The 24,491-nt window shown below is 38.5% G+C and overlaps 1 protein-coding gene across 2 annotated transcripts in view; it reads left to right on the forward strand.

The window, feature by feature from the left end:
* The window catches only part of B3GALT1 (beta-1,3-galactosyltransferase 1), a 211,963-nt gene that overhangs the window by 182,371 nt on the left and 5,101 nt on the right, over positions 1–24,491 (forward strand). For both annotated transcript variants that reach the window (XM_040604884.1, XM_040604886.1), the window contains one exon: positions 24,163–24,201. The gene's annotated coding sequence lies outside the window, so the exon portion shown is untranslated. The remainder of the gene's footprint in view (positions 1–24,162; positions 24,202–24,491) is intronic.

The following is a 24,491-nucleotide window of genomic DNA, read 5'->3' on the forward strand; positions in this document are numbered from 1 at the left end:
GGGTCTGTCATTCATATTCTGGAGAGGGTAGAACTTGTTTTCTCTTTAATCACTGTCATAAAGTTCACAAAATCATTTGTTTCAAACTACTTCAAGTTTGAGATTCTAAACTAAAACTTGATGACAAAAATGTCAGTGCTCTGTTCAGATATGGCAAGGACATTGCAAGCCAGGGAACATTAAACAAACAGCCTATTACACCTGCCCTATATGGAGGTTCATCAAATTAGTAGCTCGTAGCATCTAAAACCACTCAGCCTGACTTCTAGCTGGTGACGCATCTCCCCTTGACCTCCTGGAAGCAGCAGAACTTTCAGTGCTTAACTTCACATGTTGGATGAGCAGAAGTCAAATACAAAGAGAACTTTTAGATCAAAATAGAAGATTTGAAAAAAAAATGTTCTAAATAAGTACTGGAGATATATTTTAATTACTAAATGTTTGTGGACAATTATTTCTACTATTTATGTCCTGTACTACCTGCTGGCATTTTATCAAATGAGATCCTATTAATCAAGCTATATCCCTGAACTTAAATCTCAGAGTCTAATGAAAAAACACACAGCCAAGCAGGTTACGTAAAACTCTATGTACAGATTAAAACATAAAAGGTAGGAAGGATAATGGAAACTAATTAATGAATTTTGTAAGTAAGACTCAGTTTGTAGGGAGAGGTAGCGCTTTTTGTAAGAAAATATTATATAGCAGACAAAAGAACAGACATGGGTTTAGGCATGCAACACCAGCAAGGTCTGAAAAACAAACCACAGACTTCAGCCTAAGGGCAGTTTCAAACAAATCTCCATGTTTAAATTAATTATGGTAATTGTTTATAAAATCTGAGAGAAAAAGCACCTTTAGAGAAGAAGGGAATGCTAGCAAAAAAGGGAGATGATTAGGTCCTGTGGGATAAACTTGACAGATAACAAATTAATTATCGTCCTTGGAACACTGATGGTGTATTACACAGAAAACTGCAATGTGCAATGAAAACCAGTATCTATTGAATACATTATATGTATCCAAGAGCCCTAAGAAACTTCTTTTCTAAGTTCATCTTCCATGCAAGATGAACTGTTACAGATGAAGCTGCAATCTCACAACTATACACTTATGTCTGTTCTCACATATTTTAACAAATTCACTCAGTGCATAAGGTTTGTTTCATTTTGTCTAAAGAGCTCCCAGGGACATCTGATGCACTGGATGAAGCTTTTTGCACCTTATAAATGCTATCTGTGTGGGCCACTCCATGATAGGGAACATTTATTGTAGCAGCTTTTGCAACTATTTCTTGGCTAATGTCTGCTTTATTTAGTATATTTTATTTTGTAAGAACTTTCTGATGACAACATTGGCAAGAAACAGCAGGTTGTTAGAAGGCAGGGAGAGGGATCTCTGGAAAAATTATTTCACTGTATGATCTACTGCCAGGAGAAATTATAATTTAAATATACTCAGCATCTAGTTAATTTGCCTGCTGTTTTATACTAATGCAAAAGTCAGACGAATTATATACTTGTTAATGGGCTTCCTTAAAATAGATTGGGTCAAAATAGAGATATTTATACACTGCAGTCCACCCAGAATGTTTCTCAGGTTTTACTTTACTGAAGTTTCTTAAGGGACTTTTAAAAGGAAGTATTCCCTGAGACGCAAATATTCATTTCCTTTAATACAGATATTTTTCTCCCCTCTGTTTTTGTTCTCTTAAAATAGAATGAATAGATTTTTGGAACAAAAGAAAACTGGGCAGTAGTTTTGCCACAATAAAGGATAAGTGGAACAGCAGATACAGCAAAGCATAAAAAGTGTAACAATGAGCCTCCTGGAAATCTCAGCATCTCATTCAAACCCATACTAGTCACAGAAGCAAAGTTCAGGATGACTCCAATGGGAGTTGTGTCTGCACAAGGATAGTGAGACCAGAAATGTCTTTGAATAAGAAATAGCCCAACTTTTAGATAATTACCTGGTACCAGAGCTTTAAAGAGTAAAATGAGGCATTTTCTTTTGAAGTTGTAAAATCATTCTAAATCTAAAACCGTATCTTTCCACTTCAGCAATGTTCTGTTTATTTTATCTTGAAGCTCTGTTATCAAGAAGCCAAACAGAAGACACTTTTGGCCAGTATTGCCTGATGACTGGACTTGATTTCACTTTTTTAAACATAGGTCACTGAAATCTACATTCAAATTTCCAAGTTTTATTGATATCCTTTTTTGAAATGTAGAGGAAAGATGATTCCCAGAAAGATAACTTTTCCAAGAGAAATGTAAAATGAGTGAAGTGATGACGAGACGTTCATTGTCATTCCAGTGACCCTGATCCTCCTTGAATGCTGCCTGAGCAAAAAATAATGGCAAGAAGCCCATTTTAGTACTCTTACACTGTAAGTATCTGTATATAGCATTAAAAAAAAATCTGTATTGTTCAATTCAATTTGGAAAAAATACTAATAGCAATTCAAAGTAGTTGAACAAACCATGTATGTAGCACAGAAAAAGGATTCTGCATTCATAATTACCCTTAAAGAACAGGTTCTTCTGATGGCATCAGAGCTTGAAGGAGACAATATTCCCTGGTGGTGTGACTTTAGGGAGGCTGGAGAATGCTAAAAAAGTTGTGCAAACACACTAACGTTCACAGCAGAAGTCAACTTCAGCTTGTGCTGTGTCCATCGTTTTCCAAATCTGGTATGCAAAAATGCCATGTGTGAAGCATGTGCGAATATGTCAAAATAATTGCCTGCAATTTACACTCTTCTATTAGTCTCCAACATGTATGTGTAGTTTTGAGAATTTGTCTCTAATAGCTTAGCTAAAATATAAGCCTTCAGTATTTTCAGTATTTAGCATGGTTAATATTGATAAAAAATAAGCAAAATAAAATAGCTTTTATGGACTGGGTTTTTTTCTGATTTACTTTTCAAGCAAATTGAAACAACTGTTAATTCAGAGCTCAGACAAACTGGTCCCTTGAACTATGCTAGCGAAATTTGAAAGGGGAATTTTTTGTACAAAAAAGAAGGGCAGGAACCCTGGCTGTGTGACTGACAATATGATCAGGGCTTCTACTTTACATAACATGTGCCAGTATCATCAGCATTAGATCACTGATGTGGGTGATTTTCTGACAAACAGTATTGTCATGAGCATGTGCATTATGCAACTGTTGGATATGTTTCTTCTAGTAACTTCAGCAGCATCTTGATCTCAAATCTTAATTTTAAAATCTGGAGCTGTCATTTATCAAAGGGTGTTCAGGCTTCCTTTAAAACCATTACACTTTTAATGCTAACCTGCTGGCTCTAAGAAGCATTTCCACTGAATGTTTTATTCAACAAGACTTAAGAGATAGTTTTGTCAGATGTGCTTCCTGTCATCCTTTATTACACTAGATCTTTTGATATTTGAGCAGAAAAGCTAGAAATAAGGATGAAGGTCAGTGAAATGGGAGGAATGTAAAACTTTTTTTTCACTATTCCTGTTTTCATATTGTCCATCAAAACCAACGTTTGAAAATGTCAGATAACACGACTTTATTTTTTATTTTAATCGCTTAACTGTATGATACTATAACAACTTAATGGCTATGCAGCTGATTTATCATGAGGAACAGGGATTGTAGTCTGACAATTCTAGACTACTGTTCTTTATACAGGGAATTCGGTGCTAATATTATGCAGTTTATGTGATCTGGTATTTTCAAAGAAATGTCCTTACACATTAGAAGACAAAAGCAAAGATTTAAGGGTTTGGAGCTCAGATGAGCATCTTAATTTCTGAGACTGCAGTAGTGAGCTGTAAATCCCAGGTGAACAGGCACTCTTTCTCCAGCTATTGAATGTTTACATTTCTAATCATGATAAGAAATAAAAAATAAGATATATTTAACCAAGTATTTCAGAGCTTTTAAAATGCTTATTTTAAAAAATTAAAGCAACATTTTTACATCTAAACATGTTCAAATCTAAATTAATATATTTGGGGTTCTATTCATATCAAAATTCTGATCATTACTTTTCCCACCACTTTAGGCAGTATCCTTATTAAAGGAGATGCAGATCTTTAACTAAAGCCTGAAAATATGAAAGTTGCACTGATCAACTATTGCCACTGTCTAATGAGCTGTTATATTGGACTGTACATGCTTACTCTTACATATGCCTCAGCATCTCCACTACTGACACCACCCATCTTAAAGAGTAATTTAATCAGAACAGATTATTTCTCTTCTCACTGCAGAGTAGATGTAGCAGTTGACACATATGTGCAGCGGCTGCTGCAACTCAGTTGCCATTTAGGAGAATCTGAGAGCTACTTTATCTTGACTGCTTAGGTTCGTTTCTGGGCTGCCTGTAAAGCATGACAGATAAAGAACACAAACCAAAGTGGACTTCTATGTGAGAGCATCAGAAGTCCATCATAGGTTTTTAAAAATTTTGTTTGCCTTGCCTCCTTGGTTTTTATATTGTTGATTTTCTAATGCAGAGTAAAGCATTATTAAAATGCTTGAGAGCATGAAAATCTTGATCTGGACACAACCCAGTTCCTTAGTGTCATTTGTTGTTAAGTTTAGCTCCTACCATAGTGCCAACAAAAGAAGAATGCAGCATCTTGCTCCTAAAAAGAAGTGTTATAGAAGTGATAAGGAGACATGCTGGACATGGACGAGGTTTAGGGTGGTGAGGACAAAGGCAATCATGAGAATTTTAAAAGTAGCAACAGAAATGAATGCACAATCATTTGTGAGTTGAAAAATGAAGGTCCTCTGTGAGTTAGCCACCACTTCTTTCAGTATTTACTAGATATGATACAGTATACAAGGAATATAAAATTCCCATCTGGTATTTAAAATCCCAGAAGCCTGACTGGCTCTTTAATTGTTATCACATGTTAAAATAGGAAAAGCCAGATGTTACATTTACAAAGTCAATGCGCTGCATCTTCTTAAAATCCAAGCACTGCCACTGCTAAATCTAGTCTGTCGGTACTGAACAATTAATCATTAAACAGCATAACATTTAGCAGAGAAATAAAGCATCACATGTTGTGAGATATAAACAGGCACACATTGCCCAGGCCAGTTATGGGCACAGGAGACAGAAAACCAAGCATCAGCAGAACTTTCAAATGACTTCGATAAACTGGCCTTTCCTTAGAAGACATACTGGATTTCTCATGTTTGGATTCTAGGGCCATGCAGCTCCTGCTGATCCAATGCTGGTATATGTACCTGGTAGGAAGCTGCAAGATGTTCAGTAACTAGCTTTCCATGAGGCAACACAGGGGTCATAGCAAAGAGCTCTATTTCTTAGAACTGGATCTCACATACCAATCTAGGCTCTACCCAAAATACTTTAAAAAAACCCAAGTATCGTAACAGTCCTGAAAACATACTAGAAACATACTGTGAAGCAATTTCAGATGTATTTAATACTATTTTGGGTGCTTTTCAAGAAGAGACTAAGTAACAAAAAGCTTACAAACACCATCCTGGTAGAGAAGAAATGGAGATGACAGAAACAGCAGTAGCACAAGAAGGAGCTTGAGACTCATTTATACATTTAAATGTCAAAACTGTAACTGGAAATTGCATCCATATGTGTATATGATCTTGGAGCAGAGAGAAGTGCAAGCAGCAGAAAGGAAGTCTCTCCCCAAGTAACCTCGGACAACACTGCTTGTGTAAATGCTGTTTACAATGGGAGGTCCAGGCAGATTGCAATAATGCTCACAAAAGAGGAAAGATAGTCAGAGTCTTGGCCAAAACCCCTTTCATTAACCACTGAGAAAGTACTGCTCTCCAAGCTGTATGCAAGCTGTGGGCCCTTCTAGCTGACTTCAGCAATAGATACTTGGGCTAAGTTTGCTCCCTGAAGGTCTCTTGTTATGCATAGGGATACAAACTACATTGTACAGGTAAACCCTCTGGCAAAGCCTTTGCTATAACCTTCAGTACAACATCTATCTGTTCAGGGCAGAAGATAACTCCAGATGACATTTTCAGGCATCTGCTGTAAACCAAAGAACTCCTCCCAAATGTGATGCCTATAATTAAATGCCCCATTTAGGCAGAAAGCAGAGCAGCAAAATAAGATGCATACTCAGTTTTAGCTGGCTGAAAGTACTTCTGCAATCACCTTGTTCTTGCTCATGAAGTCATTAAATTGCTTAATATCCAGTGGACAACAAGAAAAAATTTTGTTCAAGCAGGAGAGCAGAAAGTGTATTATTAGGCTGCACACAACCACAATTAATATAAACATCTCACAAACACCCCTTCCATCACTCATTGCCCTTGAGAGTTTGGGATTGTTTCACCATTGGAACACTGGAAAAGTTTAACTTGTATGTATGTGCGCCCTACCACTTCTGAAAGTGAGACACAGAACTGGAAAATTTTATGAAGCGTACCAAAGTACAATGCTATCTGCATTCACATTCCTGCTACTCTAAACCTGTAGCAACTAAAATCATTATTGACTATTGAAATCTTAGCACAATTTTTGTGCTACAACCTCTCCCATCATTATTTAAATACTTCATCCACCATTGAGAACAAGCACACAGTCATTCATGCAGAATTTTAAAGATACCAATCCAGAATAGTTTTACATAACCAGTTTGGAATTAATGGACACGTTACAGCAAGAAAGAGCAGGGCGGAATGAATTGTAATGACACACCTGAAACAGTGCCACGCACGGTGTTCCCTGATATCTTCAGTCTAACAAGATAGACCAACATATTCTGTGAGGCAGATGCAAGCTACAGTGGTCTATTACACAGCAGGTAACAGTAAAAAGAGTTAAGAATTGTTTAAAAAAGTGTTAAGTGGACTAAGAATTGTTCAAGTCCAATTAGAAAACTGGCAGTGCTGGCAATAATGACAGAAAGAAGCTGTTTTCTGTAAATGCTTTAAGTCTGCAAAAGCGTCTGATCACACAGCAGCAGTTGTAAGATACAAAACTAAGTGGTTCTTGTCTTCTCCAGAACAGTTTTGATGAAAATTCTTTCATCTAGGTGAACTAAGATCTAAATTAGTGTTAGAATAATACTAGGCATGCAAATCACTCTGCAGTCTTCACTAAATCCATTATATCTGTAAATTACTTTAGCTCTGTCCTTTACTATCATAATTTCAGTGAAAGTACCAAGTATTTAAAGGCAATTCTAGGATGCATTGGATCAGAAGATTCTGTCTACAGAGAATTAAAAAGAGAGTTTACAAGGTTTTACATTCCTACCAGCTGAAAAAATTGAAAAATAGTATCTGTGTGGTACCCCTCTAGTTTACTGATAGCTGCCAAATCCAGTATGAGCTGCCCATGGACTCTCCAGAATTTTTGGTAGAAAGTTACAGAAATAGATTCCCAGGCCTTAACACAGATCTGCTGGGCTGCTGCCCCAGAGCCAACACAAGAGATAAAACTGCTAAATGCTGGCTCTGAAACAGACCCCCCCACACAAAGGTTTTGTGCTCATCACCACTGCTGGCCGTGTGGAGGGCAGTGCAGGTGGGTGCTCTCAGGCCAGCCACTAAAGCATCCCAGGTCTCTGGCCTCCATCTTTTTCAGACTGAATGTGGATCAGGTGGGTGATAATACCATGTGTAAGGCACCATTTTAGCACTGCAAAAATCCTTTACTGTAGTATTGTAGCGCCAAGATTCACCACTGCTTTCATAAAGGAATTATCCTGCTTTGTAGCTTATCGGATGAGAGGAGATAAGCAAGCGCTGCAAACAGGAACGAGATAGTGCCAAGCATTCACAGGTCTCATTAAGTTCAATTGTATTAACACTACTGAATTTTGTATAAACCTTGTAACAAAGGGATAGTAGCTATGCTAATCAATAGTAGTTTTTCCTAGGCAGGAAGAAATGACTAAAATAACATATTACAGCAGGCTGTTACAGTCTTGTGCTCCTGACAAAGTTGTAATGAGACAAAAAGTCACAGTCCTTAAAAAATTTTCTTTCATTCCCTGGCATTTAATCTGAAATGTCAATAGTAAAGCTATAGCAAAATGAGTTTAATAGTCTATGTGGGCACTCAGGATCAACTGCCAAATGGAGAAGAAAGGCAGAGTTGAAATGCCCTGCTATATTCCTTTTCTGCATGTATCAGGTAAAGTTACAGCTAAACGTCTTAAAAAATACTGCAAAAGTAACTTCACTCAGCAGGTTTTCAGAGGCTTAAAGGAGATCCACCAATAGAGATGATTTAATTGTTTTGGTACTATTTTTCAGTCTGGTTTCTTATGAGGACTGTAAAATGCATAATCGATCTTACGGAAGATTGCCCATTCCCTCTGAAGAGCAGTTTTTAAACAGCACATGCCTAGGGGCACTGTTATTTGATACGGGTCTAATTTATGGATGGCATTCGAGGCTACTGATGTCAGCTGTATAAAGGCAACTCTCTGCAGTCTCTCTCTCCCTCCAGAACTTGAGATGCTGGGGCATGCTGAAATTTAAGACCCCTTCGGAGTCTCTAGAGGTGTACACATGGAGAGGTAGATGCCTTAGAATGCATAATCTTGTGCTGCAGTCTCTGGCTTTGTGATACAAAGCAAACTTTTTTGTCTTCAATTTTATTTTATGTACAGGGGTGTCTGACAAATGACCTGCCTCCCCATTCAATATATCTACTTTTAGAAACTTGCGGGTTTGTTCTTGTCAGTGCTAGTTTCATCATTCCTCAAATTAAAAGATGATACACCTAAACTTTTAGTAACTTGACCACAGCAACCAAGAAAACATTTTTCATGTCTGATGCAGTCTGATGGCTTTTCTTTCATATGTGCCAGATATAGCTATAATTTAAATGTTGATTCCTGCCAGCCAGGATAATAATCTGGTATTGCTTGAGGCAGAAAATCCTTTTGGTGGTCCAGCTACAGTGTATAGTGCACCTAAACAATGTATGTAGATTTTGTCTGTTGTCATATCACTAAGATGCTGAAAATCTCATCTACACGTCTTCCACACAGCCTAAATTAGCAAGCCTACTCTTATTTAGCTTATCAGATCACTCTTAAAAACAGTTGGATAGTTTTATAGCTCATACCAAAGCAATCTTCCTACATGTGTTTTTCATACAAGCTGTCATTCTGAAGTATTTTAGAAATATTGTATAGTACTGAATACCCTCTTCTCTCCTGCTATATGGCAGAGACTATTTGTAGTAGTATATTAAAAAGGTAGTGTATCACCATTTTAAATTTCTTTTATTACCATAAATGTCAGTGCACTAATTTTAAGTCACAACCACTTCCGCTACCTTGGATTGCTGTGAGATTGAATGACCATAGTCCCTATGACAAAAAGTGTTTGACAAATGAAGAAGTCAAAGCTGAAAGATGATGGAGATGATTGACTTCCTTCAACTGTTTTTGTCTCCAAAGCTTCTATATTGGAAGCTTTCTAGATTACAGTGACTAAATTGTGTGTACATGCCACTCTCAGGGGGTAACTTTTTTCCTATATGTGATTAATCACTCTTAAACACCCGAGAGAGCCAGAAGGTGGATCATTCTGCCATTCTGATACCTAGTGAAGGTATAATTCATATCAGGTATATTTTGAAAATGAATGTCAACAGGAGGAAGACTCAGATATAAATCCAGTGAAAAACTACACGCTCTTTAGTTGGAAAAATATTCTATCTCATTTTTATCTCTATTTATTATCATAACTTCATTTAGAGGCAAGAAGTGATTTTTAAAAGGTTCCTGGGAAATCCCAAACTCAAAGTGTGTTTCAAAACCTAATAAATTATGTAATCACAACCATGGAAGTAAATTACTTGTGACACCAAATGCTTCTTGCTTTTCCTTTAGATGTACTAGAGAGAAAAAACACAGGCAAACCCAAGACATTATTATTTTTAGCTGACCTGACGGACTTAACAACTTAGGTTTGAGGTGCAGAAGAAAGCAAGGATCAGCTGCATATTGGCTCTTAACATCCTAACAGCAGACACTTTAACCAACATTTGGAGTGAAAACATACCAAATTTCATCACACTCAAAACATTTGGATGAAACTTGTTAATAGGTTTGGCCTGATGACAGAGGTTTGACCCTACAAGCAAGAAGTGTATGAACCTGATGAATATGTGATTGATATGCTACCTTCAAAACTGCAGCTTGGGACTGCATTTTGCCACAATATTATACAACCCTTGGCAAGCAACAAGCAGTCTATCCCTCATTACACCATCTGGAGAAAAAAACAACAGCAAAAAAGCCCTGACACACACTCTTTTTTGGCAAAGGCACATGTGGGAGAATAGCCTACCTGAGCCAAGAGCTGTCTTCGGCTTCTAAAAAGAATCTGGCTGATTCAGAGGCTTGTGACATTTGTTTTCATTTTACATTAAAATCAGAAAATCACATCAATCTTTCAAACAGCAGCACATTCTCAAACGCCATACTATTCATGCCCTTTAAAGCTGCTATATGTACGAACGAGTTTCCTGTTAAAATCCAATTAAGTTTAAAGTTTAAGTTCAAGGTAATCTTGGGGGAGTCAAAGGATAAAAAGAATCATTAAGTACTGTGAAAACAAACAAAAAAAAATTAAAAAGGAGAGTTATTTTTTTAATTATCAAAAAGTGCTTGAATAGATTTCCAAAACAAAACATTCCAAAACACTGAAATTTAAGCCTAACTACTTAACAAGCAACCAAAGTCTTTTTGGTTTATTACTTGATGTCAATTGGTGCAAGAGGAAGAAAGGAGCTGTTTGCTTTGTGTTATTCTTATATGAGGAAACCTTGGGGCTACTGCTACAGTCCCCAGAGGAAGAAAGGGAGCTCTCAGCTCTCTGATGATCATTTAAGACAGGAGCATGGCCACGAAAACAGGTCTGCCCTGTCTGGCCCCATCCTCTTGCTTCAGGCTGATGATGCCCCTTAGCTGTGCTGATCGAGGCTTTTGTGTGACCATGAGGCAAATCTGAGTGGGGACTCAAATCTGACTAAAAATAATCATAAACTATTAACAAATGCATGGATATTTTTGTGGCAATACCAGCTTACACACACACCCTGTGGCTGTAACTTCCCAGGTGCAGACGCAAAGAAATCTTTCCCATCTTGATCTCATGCAGTATTTTGTGGCTCCTGAAGCGCCTGTCTCCAAAGACAAGGCACAAACAGCCGAGGAGGGGCAAAGTGACCCCCTTTCTCCTCCCCTCACTCCCTCTGAGGAAGGCAGGGCCTGTTAATGCCCCTCAGCCCCTAAGGGGTTCCTGACTGCTGGAAGGGCTGTGCCCCAGACGGCCCAAGGTGAGGGGCTGCCTAATGGCGGCCTGGGCTGGCCCGAGGACTGGGCCCTGCACCCAGGCAGCACCCGCCACCGCTCCCCTATCTTCTGCAGAAAGCACATGTTGCAAGGGGTTGAGAGGAAGGGAAGATCATCAGGAATAAGGTTTCTCAAAAGTAAAAAAAAATAATTTACATAAATCATCTCAAAAACTTGCTATTTGGAGTTTAATTGATCCAGCCAGTGGACAGGAGGGGGAATTGAAATGGAGTTTTTTTACCCAGTCTGTGCACATTGTTCACAAGATGAATTAATGCCTCACCGAAAAGGTGATTTGTAGTTGGCATCTCAGGCAGCCTTACTGCCCGGCTCTGGAATTATTCCCATTGTTGTTCACACAAAGCAAAAAAAACCTCAACCACTTGGCTTCCTTTTCCCTGAAATATATGTCTAAGATCACAGCTTAGAAAGGAAACTAAATGGCACATCTTTACAAAGTATGTGCGCTCTGAGTACACAGACTGGTAAATTAATTTGTTCAAAGAAAAAGAGAGTGAGCTTTTCTTTGAGTACAAAAGAATGAAACATGGATGTTCTCTTTAAAAGTACCAGGGCAGCTCTCAATTACGCTGTTACCACTTAGCCAAAAGAAACGATCAAGAAATTATTTACATCTCTGCTTTGGGGCATTACTCTTCATTGCATCAGTAGCAAGAAAAGCTTTTAGAGAACAATTTGAAATTTTGTGCATTTAGATTGTTTATCTTCCCCTCACCCTGAACCACACAGTGTAGAGAGGCTTCACTCTGCACACTCCAGGCAGGATTGTCTGTCCTCCGTTGTGTACCCAGCAGGGTTCAGCTAGACACCCCCTGCCTCTCCAGCAGCTCTTATCCTGCTTTGCCAGGAAAGCAATTATTTTCTCCCAAGCAGCAGGACAAAGCAATACTGATATCTGCATCAACCCTCAAATTTTCTGGCTTTTTCTAAGCGAGGATTGTGAGTCAGAGCATACCTTCTTCCTTGCTAGACAGAAAGCACAAGAGAAGATGCGGGCTGCGTCATCTAACAGACTCCTCCATCAAGGTTTGGTCACACAGCAAAACAGTGTTCCTTCCGTGGCCTCTGTGATCCCACAACAGCTGACCCAACAGCCACTTTATCGTATTTCATACAATTTTTGCTTCGTGATGTCTTTGATGTCAGAATAGCTAGGAAATAAATGGAACCACATACTGCAGACTGCTTTAAAATCACTCCCTTTCAAGAGAGCTCTCAGATTAAAGTCATATTCAAAGGAGACTGCTGAAAGTGAGAGAAGGGTTTAGGATGTTGAGGGAGACCTGCACAGTTTAAACATGCTCAGGAGAATCCCTGCTGTTTCCAGCCATGCTATGAGCCAAACACTGTCCTCCAGAGAAGGTCTGAGTTTATGTTATTTATATAGCAATCTCTTCTGATTCTATTTAAAGACTAAGGACTCCTGAAGTTTGGAAAATTATCAAAAGAGGGGTTTGATCTTATGTTGCTTCTGTAAGAAAAAGAGTCTCCCAGAAGAATGTCTCTCAGTGAAACTGCTCTATTTATTTCTTACAACCCTGAGGTATGTATCAAGATTTGGACTCTTAACTTGCTTGGCAGATTTTATTACCATATTACCTGCCTCCTTGGGGTATACAGCTGCCTAGTGAGCTTGTGTTTATAGAGCTCGAAGGTCCACAGATGGAGAGCTAAGAGAAGCAATCTGTATTTTTACACTGTATATTCATGTACCCTCTTTCTCCTTAAGGCTTGGTCTTGAATACATGGATAACTAAGGTATGATATGATTCCCCTTGGGCACAGTGACAGAACATATTTACTGTTTATTGCTTCACAAAGTTGATTTCTATCAGCAGTGCATTATGTTCTTATACAAGCAGAAGCCAACACATCCCCAAAAAAAGTGGGTGATAAAAGGAGAATTTTATCTGTTGAGCTGCATCAGAATCAAGGCAAACAGCCAGCCTCAGTGATGCTGACAGCACAACAGACCAAACCAGAGCAACAGAAAGCACTGAGCAACACTGCATACAAGTTGCTGAATAATCTTCTCTGGAGTGACACTGTAATCACATGCTTTACCCATGCCACAGTGGTCTCAGTAAAAGTCAAACTGGGAGGAGGAAGATGGCTGCTTTCCCTGTTGCTCAACTCTGAATATGCTTGAGGCCATGCTTTATATAAAACTACTTTGCCTATGTTTTGAGAAATCCTTCAATATAGACAATGAGACTACATGTACACCTACATCAGCCCGCTAGGGACAATGCAATTACAGGTGGAGATGCCAACTGGAGAGTTTCCAATTTTTCAGAGGAGTAGCAATTGCAGTGGTTACGCTTCCCTAGTCACAATAGGAAAAAGAGAAAACAAAATGTGCTGGCAGCATAATGAACCCACAGAAATGGGCCCTGTTAGGTTTAGGGAAAGAAAGACAAACACACATGCACACACATTAGGAAGAAGTTTGCTTAGATATTTTCCTAGTTACCAGTCACTGCAAATACCCCTAATTAGGAAGGCTCACAGACAAAAGATGTAAGAAATCAGAGTTAGTATTCCTGACTACTCAAACAGTTCTTCAGGATTGGAAATTTATGCTCCCTTGTGAAAACTGTAAAGTACACATGAAGGACATCTCTAATGACATAAGTGATAAAAGTGAGTTGAAACAGGAATTCAGATTTACTCTTTACCAGAATGCAGTTCTCCCTGCAGCTTTATTAGATACCCAAGATTATCAGCCATATTCTGCCCAGCTGGGAGATAAGAGTTATTAACTGAGAAATTCTCATGAACTGTTCATCAATAACAGTTTGAGAAAACTTCCTCAATTTTTGCCTACAACAACTCTCATAGGGCTCAAGCTAAACTCAGCTCTGAGCACAAATGGAAAAACTGTTAACTGGCTGCTTTTCCCAGAAACACACAGGTTTCTTTCACTGAGAATAATAGACAATGTTCACAATTTTCATTAAGGGAATAGAATGGAAGAATAAAGAAACGTTCTTTTGGGAAAGAAGGTGGACCAAGTAGGCATAGCTGATAACCCTGAATGGGTTTACAGTCTAGCTAAGGAGGCAGCAACCCATTTATGATCCCAAACAGTATTTTTCAAACACGTGTCTCAGCTGAGGACACAATTTGCTGCACTTTTGAAATATTGTAGAAGAACGAGGACAAATTTACTCCTGTGGATTCACAAGGATATGTATTTACCAATTTATTACAGCATGCACTCCTTTATTTGATTAATCAAAAAAACTCCAGGTACTACGAGCCCATTTTTAAATCCTTGCCACAAGAGATACAGCCTCTTGTGCTGAATGTATGTTCTATGAATGTGTAACTGTTAGCATTGTGCAATGGTCCATTTAAACCACAAGCCTCAGAAAACTAAACACTGACAAAATGTCTGGGGTCATGTCTGTAAAATGCTCGATATGTGCTAGCTGAACGAGCCTGACACTACCTTGCTCTCAAATGTTAATAGCTTTGCAAAAAATGCCCTCTCCTGCAGCTGAGATTGTTCTCATTCAATCCCCAGTTTTGAGCAAAACCTCATCTACCATTTAGTTACGACAAAGTGAAAAGAAATATGTTTCCTGTCTTCATTGTAAAGGCAATTACTATAGCTAACAGCCAGAAGTGCTGGCCCTCAGCTGGACTAAACTGCGCTGAGGTCGGCATGCCTGTGAGCATGCACACCAGCTGATGGTTACACCAGCTCCTTGGTGGGCAAGCACCGCTCCAGGTATTTTCAAACAGCCAAGCCAATGACATGTCATTCCAGCTCTTAATGCAACGAGGAGGCAAATTCCACTTTTCCAAGAAGGCTATCCCTTCTCCGAAGAGTAACTTGTTTGGAAAGGCACTCAGTGCTGCAGCTGGAGAGGTGCCAGGGGCACATCCCAAGAATACCTGCCTGCTGGAGGGGGGTAGGGTAGCCAGCTGCAGGCAGCCAGCACCTGCCTGTGTTAGAGCTGCAGGTATTTGTCTCTGCCAGAATTAAGGTGATGTTACCAGAAAACCATGCCCAGAAAACTTCCAGCAAACTGGGGAATCTCAATCATGACTAAACAATCACACACAAAAAAAAAAAAGAAAAAAAAAAAAAAAAAAAGAAAAAAGAAAAAACTTCCAGCAAACTGGGGAATCTCAATCATGACTAAACAATCACACACAAAAAAAAAAAAAAAAAGAAAAAAAAAAAAAAGAAAAAAAAAAAGAAAAAAAAAAGTATGTCTAGGAAATGTTTTTGAGAATAAGTCATCTGGCAGAAGTATGGGCTATATTTTCCAAGCTGAAGACAAAAGTCATTTGTTTGGTTAGGTTTTTTTATGTTACAGTTCTGTGAGAGACAGGTGCAATTTTGAAAGCAACAGCTTGCTTTAAATGTATGACAAATACTTCACAAAGGGAATTGGAAACCTGAAGCTTGACTTACAAATAGCTCACAGTGACAAATGCTTCACCACGTAGCCTCACATTAATTACTGTAATGCAAACATGAAAAAAATTGAACTGCAACCTGTTCCTGGATGGACAGAACAAGGCTCTGGGACCTCTTCAACACAGGGAATATTTTCAGGGAAAAGAAAAACAGAAAAATGCCTGTGTAGCCACAGTGTCACAGCATCCAACAATTTCCTTGGACATCTGATAACCTCTAATGTTTTTTCTCAAGCACAAAATGTTGGAGCTATGCTATTATATGATCATCTAAATTCAATGTTTACAAAATTTTCTAGCTTTATTGCTGTGGAAGAAATAAAAATAATGTGAATTCTAGCTATTTTTCAGCCTTTAAAAAAATCTCTCTCCATCATTCACAGGTAAAAGATATATAACAATTACAATAAATATAGGTATCATACATATACACCTGAGATATGGAAGAATCCTTCCAGTAACTATCAATAAGAGCTATGCTCTGAGGTTATAAAAATTTATTTATACATAGCAATAATCAATGTTTCCAGCCTGAAGTGCCCCCAGTTTTGATGAGGTTAAAAGCAAAGTTACCCAAGCATCATGACTGATACCTTAACGGCCAGGTTCAAAACTACATTTAAACTTTTCCCAGTAAATCCAAAAGTTTTAATTGTTTGTACTTTTCCTGCAATGCCCCTGATAGCACTTGAATTAGGGAATTAGATTCATTATCCTGTTCAATGGGTAAGTAAGTGTGATTTCAGGTGTTCCAGTCCTCACATTATTGTTGCTCTCTTTTTTTGTGACAAAGATTAATTGAAAATGGCAGTGCCGCTAGGGTAGGCATCTATATAATCAAGGCCACTGTCATCTATTCTTGGTGTCATAACCCAGACCACCATCTCACAGGCATCGCTGTGAATACCAAGGAAATGTAACAGTGAAATTTAAGAAGGTTAAGGCAAGAATAGCAGTATATTTGATTTCAAATACTACTACTTGAAAGTTATTTGACCTATTGACTCGTAATAAATTATGTAAAATTGTTTCATGAGTAATAAAGATTTTGTTAAAGCAGTTCTAAAGGTTATCCCCTTGATTATTTTTTTTAAGAACTCAAAGCCTCTTTTTTTTGTCCTAAACTTTCATTAACTGCAAAATATTTTAACCAATTTGGTGATGACATGAGCTAAGAAACCTTGCTGTGAGATTTCACAACAGAGCACAACACAATAGCTAAAGAAAACAATAGTTGTGGTAACCCAGAGAGAAATATGTTATTTGCATCAGTTTATCACCATACCAAGATGCAACTTATATATTACTGCTGTAACAGGACATGATTGATGTAATCACAAATGACCTATCACAACCTGAAGTCACAAAGTGTTTTTTAAAACTGCTTCTGAAAAGCATTAATGGGAAAAAACACACAAATCTGACACTTGACATCTCCTGGGCTACTTTAAAAGAGGAAAAAAAAAAAAAAAGAAAAGAAAAATATTTGTGCTCAAATTATTCTGCTCTCTCATTTTATCTTCTTCATTTATTTTCTCTCCTCTTCAGTTAGCGCAAAAGATATACGCTTAAAATGTCTGCTACTAAAGGCAGCAACAAAACTCCCATTAACAGCAGTATGCGCAGGCCCCAAGTAAATCACTTGCAGTTGGCAATATAACAAGACAGAACTTCTGATTAGCATGTCACAAGTTCTAATATTATTTTGAGTTGAGTGAAATATAGATATATACCATTATAGATTAACATCTGACCAAGCATAGTCAGTTTGCTAAAATTTTAGAAACCCATCCATCGTACAGATGGTCCTCAGGATCTGGTCTGTCCTTTCATCTCCTTCCACATGGAGTCAGCTGTGTGATACCACTGTTGGAGACTGGAAAAGACTAGTTTGTCACAAACAGAAAATGACTACAACCAAGAGACTTGTTTTTAAAAATGACCAAAACTGTAAGAAGGTTACTGAAAACATAGTGTTGAGACATGCCAGATGGGATAAAAAACCACTTCAATCTCCTATGAATACCAGATTTTACAAATTCATACTTTTTTTCTGGTTAGCAATCCAACTGTGAATGTTTTGCTTTTATGAAATATCCAAACCCAGATAGGCACAGCATCCACTTTGGACCAGCTTGAACCTTGATCTATCACCACTTTGTCCTCCACCACCAGCACAGGCGGTTCTCCAAAGCCAGTTTTATTCAGGGTCAGATTTACCAGGAAGAACATGCAGCTACAGAAGCCCCATGTAGCCACATCTGGTGCAGACCAGACTCCTAGTCACCACACAGAAGGCAGCTACTCCTCAGTCATCACCCGACTTCCTGAGGAGTGCTCTGTGTGTATGAAAATTACGGAATGGTACGTGGCCAGCCTAGCAGCTATCAAGTCTCTGCTCAGAGAAAGTAGAGAAATATTTTCTGCATAGAAAATACTTCCTGAGCTGCAAAACTTGGATGGGAATTTATAGCTACAAAGCTCCTGATGTACAAACCAAGCCAGAAAGAAAAGCTGTTCAAACCTACACTGAGATCCCACCTCCGTACACTGCTAGCCAAGGAAGGGCCCTTCATGCCAAGTTCACATTTCCTAACCAGTAACTTACCCCACTCCCCTCAGCCATAGTAAATATGATGTTTGTATTGATCAAAATATTTCTAAATATTTCTTTCAACTGTTTGATCTTCTGCAATTGAAAATTGCACATCATAGCTTAGTCGTCGTAGAAACTGTTTACTTTTTAACTTGCAAATTATTTTAATTTGAAAAAATAGGTGCACAATTCATTCTTAAGCAAGAGAAAAAAATGAAAATCGTTTGTTTTAAATAGGCTGTCTCAGCACTTCTTGAAAAAGAACAGAAAATCCTGGGTTTATAGAGGTATATTAATTGAAAAAATATAAAGTGGAACATACAGAGAAGTCAGTCATATGCAGATTTACTTTCATGTAGAGTTAAATTTTAACTCTTAAAAAGACTCTGTAGAAGCTTTTTAAAGGTTAGGGAAGTTTCGGTAGCATGGGCACATTTACTGGAAATTCTAAAACTTGCATTTTCCCTATATAAGACTTAGAAGCTTTTCATAGAATTCCCTAATGCATAGTCATTCTTACCCTTCGTTCAAATTCAGAGCAGGTAGTAAAAATTGAAAAATAATTTAGAAATCCCAAATCTATTTCCAGAGATCAATTCTTCAATTCAGTGACGAAATACAGCATAAACAATCTGCAAATCAGCATTCATGAAAAGAGAACGGTTACTATAAAAGAATCACTTGTGCAAACACTTGCTTTCCCATCCAGTTGCTGCCTAGGATAAAGCCTATCATTGGTATTTCTGTGAACAAGGAATGATTCTCTATGTACAAACAGTGTATCTTAAAAAATAGCCTGATTTTCAGAAAGTATTTGTCCTCCTTGCTGTTGAAGGAAGAGAAGGGAAGCCAGCCTCTTTTAACATATGACAGCTGGGCGCGCCCAAAGTAGAAGAACTGATTTTTCTAAAAAACATTGACCTGAAATGAATGCTTGTACTTTCTGCCCCTCAGCATGAGACTCTGGCTCCTCCATCCATTACAGTCCCTTTCCACAATATTCTAGAAAGGAAGGTCTTCCTTTACAGCACTGATTTGGTTTCAGGACCATTACACCCAGGCACAGCAAAAGCATTTGGAATATTTAAGAAACCTTCAAATGAAGTTGCTAGAGCGGAGCTTGCAATCTCCTGTTAAACCACCTATGCCATCTGTCCAGAATTTCCTCAAGAAATTACTATGAAAACATACAACCGAGAACTTAACAGCATCCCCAGATTCCTTTGTAGATGTGTTCTTAATGTTCAGGATAATTATCTTCTCAACAAGAGTCAGTAATAATCACAGACTTTTCCTTAGGTAATTTAAGGACTTTATAAGTGGTGAAGACATTTCAGGGTCTTGGTGTCTACACAGATGAAAGCCATGATCACAGAAAACTCTTACAAATATCTCTTCAGGGAAAATGAGAAGAATTTGCTACGTTTACCAAATAATTTAGCAGCTGCATTCCCTCTTTTTTTTTTTCAGGGAAAGGAATAGGTATGTTTTGGCAGAGACGCACAGTATTGACTCAGTCGTGCTTTGCCTAACAAGCTTCTGGGTGTCAGGATGAGCAGCTGCAGCCTCCCTTGACTTCTCACCTGGGGTCACCCCTGGGGCTCAGCATCCTGACTGCCTCCACTCAGCACCCACGTTATGCCTTCAGCAGTAGATAGCGACACAGTATGGATTACAACCATGGCAGCATGCCAGGCTTCCCCAGCTGTGGTTTCCATCATGTGCGTCCACTGTGATCTAGTTACATTGACGCAACTGCACTTACATAAGATGGGCTTTCTTGAAAGAAAAAGATCAACAGTCTCTCAGCAGAGACAGCAGCATACCAAAATATTGGCAAAATATTGCAGGTGGCAAGTAATGTTTGCTGAACTCATTTGACATCTGCCTGAAAATTGCCCATGAGCAGTTAGCAAGATTCTCAAATGGGTTCATTATCTGGAGGATTATTCTTGATGTGCAGTCAGCTCGTAAAAGGTTTGCTGCGAACACTCACAGTCTCCATCAGGTCAATTACTTACAGAAGTTACACAGTACTACTTTCTGTGCTTTAACTGGGTGGCTTCTCTGGCTCACACAGCATAAGCTGTGAACAGCACAATTAAGTGCACAACTTTGAGTCACAAAATGGAAACACAATGCTAAATATTTGCTTTTTACAATCATCAACCCTAGCAAAGCTTCCGCCTCTGATTACTTATAGTATGATAGCCAGGTTGGGAAAAAGGACAGATTGAATTAAAACATTTTTAAAAACAAGGATCCCAAGAGCTTAACATTGCTGCTCCCCTGCTAAAAAGCTTTCTTTCACCCCACAGAACAAAGGCGACACTTCCCTTTGCCAGTGTCCCCAGATGTGACATATCCTATCCCAACAGACAAAATCCAAAGCTGATAAAAGCTTTCTGCTCTCCCTGTGACAGCCCTGCTGTTAGAGGATCTTCATATTTCAACAATAAATTCAAGAACATCACGGCAAAACTTAAAAAAAAAAAGGCAACCAAAAACAAACTGAAAAAACTTAAAGTGATAATGTACTGAATCCAGTATCAGGGTTAGAAATACAGTATATTAATGATTTTGCTATACATTTTAATATTTAAGGCAGCTTTTGATATATGTACTATTTACTAGGTTAAAAATGTTCTGAAGAACTTCTGGGAAACTGCTACAGGAATCACAATAACATGCAGGCATTGAAGTGCTTTCAGTTGTTATTTAGATGAAAGTAGTAACCTTAATTCACATACTTTATTGCTTCTCTTTTCCAAGTGAGTAATTAACACAAAAGTTTTAACTCTTTAATTTAAGCACATTAATTTTACACTCTGATTTCATTTCTTGTAATTCACATCCTTGATATTCTGCGTATTGGATGGTTGCAGAGGTCAGATTCAGGTCACAACATATGACAAGGAAAAGGTTTGCTGTCACAGGCTTTGATACCATGAATAAATTTGCAAGATAGCTTCAAAGTAACTCTAGGAAAGCCTGAGTTAGGCACTAGTTTAGGTCCTTGATGAATCAGCATCATACTTAATAACAGAACTCCGCAATCTCTGAAATTCCTGACTGCTTAATCATCACAAAATACATATTTCACTGCTTAGTTCATGTTTCCCTGCCTAATCAAGCTATGTATTCTCTTGCTTGCACAAGCTAAACATTATTGGAATTAGTGCGCAGGAACAATGTTATCAGAATTAATTTGTAAGAGCATTTGCCCTATGGCCAGAAAGGGCATACATGACACAGCTACTTATCTAGCCCCTTCTGCAGTCCTACAGAGAGTGAGAGAGATCAGTCCTGAAGGTGACAATAATTTCCAACAAAATAGCAGACCAAGACTCTTCAGAAAATTTTGCTTTGTATTTGCACTATTTGCCAATTTTGTTTGTGCTATTTTTTTCTGAATACGATCCTCATATACAGCACAAACCTCAGGTAAAGCAGGAATGTGAACTTTAATCTTCAAATTTTCACCTCGTAGCAGAGTGGGAATAACAGAACCCATCACAGGAAAGCAGGTAGCTCTCTTATTCTTTTTCCTCTCAATCTTCTCCCAAAATAAGTAAATCTAAATTCTCACTTGTCAGGAAAACTACAGCCAGTTCACTCTTAACCCCTACACCTGCAGTTTGCACAAAAATTACCACTGGGATGGTGTAAAACACTCCAAGCTGAAGAACACAATCTAATCTCCTGTTTTCTTTAAGAAAAGCAAAATAAACAAACAAAAAAACCCAACAAACCAAACAAACCTAAACACACAACAGCAAAAGATAAACTTATTTCAAGAGAGAGATATCCAAGGGCCAACATAAGTAATATTCATCCTGGATAGTTATCTGTAGATTTCATAACTGAGCAAAAAATTCCCTACAATAGCTTGGAATCTTTTTTCAATATAGTGTAGGGCTTTTGTTGCTTCTAATCCTTTCAGAGCACACAGGATCAGACATCACAGCCATGACATTGCTGGACTGAAAAGCTATTTTATGTAGTTTGTCAGAAGCACTCGTTAGAATTCTCCTTTCCCTCAGTAATCTGCACGGTATTCATGGTAACAAATGCACCCGTCTTTAATAAAGAAAAGCTGTAGAATATACACATTTAGAGAATGCAATATATAGTTTCCTAAAATAATTCATTATATGTAAAATACTAGAGGTATTTGTGACACCTTAATGCTGGAGTCCATTAAATACTCTGACCTACATAGCTCTCAGTCTACAATGCCAATCTGTGACTGCTGTATTTTTTTATTAACATAGTCTTCTAGATATTACACTGTCCTGTTTTCTTTACATTATGGCATTTCACGCTTGCTGTTTTTCCCTGATGGAGTTTCCAGTGGGGGCAGTTATCCGAGATTCACAATGAAGCCAGAAGAAAACCAACCTACCAGATCAGGGATGTGTTTTGCCTGTCTCAGAACTGTGTCCCAGTAACCCCAGTGGGTTGTTACAGCAGGACAGATCCCCGCTCCAGACACGTATATATTTACCACAACTGTATTTATTTACAAGGATATACGTGTGTGCACCAAGATCATTGTGCTCTGCAGCCCTACGGGGCAATTACAGACTTCACTTAAATATACTGCACCCAAACATTTATTGCTGCTGCTGGATGGGAAAAGATCTCAAACCCCCAGTCCTGTGACAAGGAGGGAAAGAGATCACAGCCAACCTCTACCTCATGAAACTGCCCCAGTTACAGGGCAAAACTGACTGAAACTGCTGAAGCTGCGAGACAGGCCACAAATGCACATTATCCCATTTTGTGGAAGCGGAGAGGGGTATGCAAGTTCTTCTCGTTAAATAATTAAAAGTGCATGTAACGAAGACTGGCAGGACAGCGGTAACTATAAGAATCTCTTAAAAGGTTATACTCTGTACATATTTAAGCAAATGTTCAGATTGTTTTTCTGCTGGGTTGTTGTTGGTGGGGTTTTTTTCACTTCAGTGTGAAATAGTGAGAGAGGGTAACAGTCCTTTAACTCTGATAACCTGCTTGAAGGGGGGCTCTGTCTGCACAAACCTAAAGCAATAGATCACCCGGCAGGAGACCCTGCCAGAGGGCCACACTCTCATCTGCTTTTGGAGAAAGGAAAAAGGGACCATACATATCCAGCACGGGGGAGGCACGGGCTCCTCAAAAAGCATTTTGATGTAATCCAAGCAATGTGTCAAAACAGCGTGGAAACAGAAAGAACATTTCTAAGACAGGGCTTCTATCTTTTTCTCTGAATCCATATATGCTTTGTTCTATCCAAAGTAAATATTAAATATCTCAAAGACTCATGTAAAGCTCGTCTGTTGCATGCTGCTACTATCCTTTAGCTCTGAAGTAATGCAATGGTAAAACCCAGGCATGTGGAGCCCAGAGGCACTCTGGTACGCCTTGGAGGAGTCAGCACTGATCTGGCAGGCTTAACGCAGCTTGTCTCATTTCCATGAAATGATGATAAACAGAACTGGTTCCCAGGAAACGTGTAAGAGCAAAGGAAGCTTCAGGGCTGTCACATTCCCTGGATCCAGGGAAACCTCAAAGCTCCCCGGTGCTGGAGGCAGGACTGGTGCAGCAGCAAAGGGCTGCCAATGCAGGAACCCTGGCCAGCTAGGCAAATACTCTGCAGGCCAGCCAGGGAAGTGACACTGTTAATAGGCTGCCATTGTGATTTATTTTACATGATATACAAATGATGTTTGCTCATTAAAAGTAAAGACTGTTTTGGGGGATGAGGAGAAGGAAGCCAACAAGAATAACCGAACTGTGTTAATTTATTTCTAGACTTTTATGGAGTCTACTCGGACGCTGATCTTTACATGGGTAAGACCCCATATGTATCTCTCTCCTGTACCTTTACCGATCAGTTCCATTCTGTCTATTTTCCACCAAAGCATGCTCATTAGCAGGACAGACATTAATAAAGTTTAGACCAAATGAGATCTCTAGGTATTCATATGCATAGGTGCCGCTGATGTTAATAATCCTAAGATAAAAGTATATTATTTTTCATTCTTTTAATAATTTTAAAATATTCCATGCCATATTTTAAGAGGTTATCCAGAAAAAAAATGGCAAGAAGCAAGAAAATGCTAGAAATCAGAAAATTATTG

Source organism: Falco naumanni, chromosome 8 (genome assembly GCF_017639655.2).
Source record: "Falco naumanni isolate bFalNau1 chromosome 8, bFalNau1.pat, whole genome shotgun sequence".
Lineage (NCBI taxonomy): Eukaryota > Metazoa > Chordata > Aves > Falconiformes > Falconidae > Falco > Falco naumanni.